The sequence below is a fragment of the Myotis yumanensis genome, unplaced genomic scaffold, assembly GCF_028538775.1.
Source record: "Myotis yumanensis isolate MYYU_CA2020_CCGP unplaced genomic scaffold, mMyoYum1.0.hap1 SCAF_3, whole genome shotgun sequence".
Classification (NCBI taxonomy): domain Eukaryota; kingdom Metazoa; phylum Chordata; class Mammalia; order Chiroptera; family Vespertilionidae; genus Myotis; species Myotis yumanensis.
The window spans coordinates 94,277,536-94,280,424 of NW_027223754.1; positions in this window are offsets into that span (position 1 = coordinate 94,277,536).

Here is a 2,889-nt window from a genome sequence, read left to right on the forward strand (position 1 = left end):
AACCCGCCCCCCCGGAACCCGCCCCCCTCGGCCAGTCCGCCCGCGGCTCCGCCCCGCCCCGCCCCCTGTCCCCGTCCCTCCCTTAGGTCCCCCCCGACCCCCGCAGCCCCAGGGGGTCCACACACCCAAGACTTACCTGTTTGGAGAGCGCACCATCTTCCCAGAGGCAACAGGAAAGTTCCTAGGTTGGAAGAAACCTGAGTTCTGGCCCAAGTTAACTGGTGGGCAAGGTTTCCACGTAACTCTTTGAAGTTATTTGGAAACTAGGACATAATTTCAAGTCTGCTTTCTACCCCAAACCCACAAAAAATCTTTCCAGTATACCCACTCAGTACCTGGAGTTAAATCTCTGGAAACATAGTAAGAACTCCACCAATATCCTTTTTCCCCTTCTCTCAAGGAAAGTTAGTTGAACTGAGTAATGGTTGCTAGGTGGTGGCTTAAAACAAATCTTCCCTTGACCTTTTTCTTCTTTTGCTTGATTTAACTGATTGAGTATACTTTGTCCGTAGAGAAAATGAATCTAATTACAAAAAATCTTTAAAAACTTTTTTAACCAACAGCTAGACTCACAGATTGTAAATAATATCATCTGAAAGGCAGGACTAGTTTCATGGGTGTGCAATCTGTGTAGTAGAACAAGATTCCTGCTTTGGCTTAATTTTCTGGTTGGCTTCTTTCCTGTGCCACATTGTTTATTGTTTTTTAACAAAGGGCCCATATATTCATTTACACTGGGCCCTGCAAATTGTGGGACTGATCCTGCTGAAAGGACTGGTAGGTGGATGATCTCTATGGGAAGCTGACAAATTACCTGACAGAATCAGTTTTGTGGCCCCGGCCTGAACCTGTGAACCTGTGGGTCAATTGGGACTCAGCCTGTAGATCAAACATGTCAAACTCAAAGGCTAACACAGGCCAAATAAATAAGGTTTAAGTTTATGTGAGCCACAAAAAAATAAAAGCTTCAATTTTCATAGAAATGTAGGTTTATTTCAATAGAGACGTGCTGAATACAAAGGGCTGAAATAAATGAGTAATCATTAAAATAAAATAATAGAACATTTTAATAAAGATTAATATTTTTCCTTGAACATTAACTTACCAAACACTGAATAACTGCACAAATTAATAAGCGTAACACAAATAAACCTATTTTTCTTGTTCTCCAAAAGCAAAATATTTCCTGGTGCACACACCAAACAAGTCAGTCCAAGACTAATGACATGGCAATTGGCTGCTAAAATATTCACTGCTAGTATTAGTGGAGAGAAATGGTGCACTTGCGCATAAGGCATGTAAGGGAAATGAGTGCAACACGATTATAGTAATCAGTCATTAGTGAAAGTTGTAGTTCATTATTAATAATTATGTATAACAGGATATTGTAAAAATTAAGTTACAGAATTTTTATTAAAACGTTTCTTACATACCGTTGTATTGGCTGGGCTGCAAAAATATTCGTTGTAGGCCCTGAGTTTGACATGCTTGCTGTAGATAATATGTATATGTGGCAGGATAATAAGAAGCTAGGAAAATTCTTGGATAAGGGGAAACTGAGATAAGAAAATTAAACAAGGCCAAACAATTTGGGCAGCTGGCACCCAGCTTTTGAATCAAAAGACCTTATCTTCCCCAACCGAAGACACTTGAGAGCAAATGGTTTATACCTTCCTCCATAACCAGAGAATAAATAACTTCCCTGGCCTGGGTAAATAGAGAACAAAGACCCAATTAATGCCACTTGTGCCATCTAAACTCAAGGACAAATGATGTCTGGGGACAAGTAACAAAAACCCTGAAAGCATTTGGATGGTATCACTTGGGGGATGTTAGGCAGAATAGATAGCTGCTAGGGCAAGAGGTGGGAAAAAGGGGAAAAGGGGAGTTTATCTCACCCACTGAACAAAGAAGTCAGCAATCTTGGGACTTGCCAAGATAAAATCACCAGGTATTCTCATAAATTCTGGGAAAAGTTGCAACAATGTAAAAGGGGGGACCTTGAAATCTAGTCTATCCAGCAGGGGAACCTTGAAACTTGTAGGGAGGAAAAGTATAAAACTCTTGAATCCCCCCAACAGGGTGCTCAGACTAGCTGAGTTGCCCACTGTGCTTTATGCTAACTGTATTATTAATCACTAGAGGCCCAGTGCATGAAATTTGTGCACTTAAGGAGTTCCCTCAGCCCCACCTGCACCCTCTTGCAGTCTAGGAGCCCTCAGGGGATGTCCAACTGACATGGAGGTGGAAGAGGCTCCTGCCACTGCCACTGCACTCGCCAGCCATGAGCCCAGCTTGTGGTTGAGCAGCAGTCCCCCTGTGGGAGCGCACTGACCACCACGGGGCAGCTCCTGCATTGAGCATCTGCCCCTTGGTGGTCAGTGTGCATCATAGCAACTGGTCGTTCCAACTTTCAGTCGATTTGCATATTACCCTTTTATTATATAGTATAATTCCCTTGCTTTCCTTCTTTAATAAATTTGCTTGCTTTGCTTCAACAGTGCTTTCTGTCACTTGTCTGAATTCTTTCCCATGAAGGTGACAAGAGTCAAGGAGGGAGACCCACCCCCCTTTGACTTGGGCAGCTCTCTGGTAACATATCTATTCAAAGTAATGTTTTTATTTTGAGAAAACATTTAAATTAAAATAATTTTTCTTTCTACTATTATTAAATACAAATCACTGAATAAAAATTTTCTTCAAACTGAGCTTCATTGTAACTGAACCCCTTATGATTTTAATATCCCTAGTATTTTTGGCAGCTAGAATTAAGTAATTTAATTCTTTTTTTAAAGAAACTCTACTTTTGAAAAACATTTATTTTAGAGAGAATAAGAGAAAGAGAGAGAGAGAAACATCAATGTGAGAGAAAAACATCAATTGGTTGCC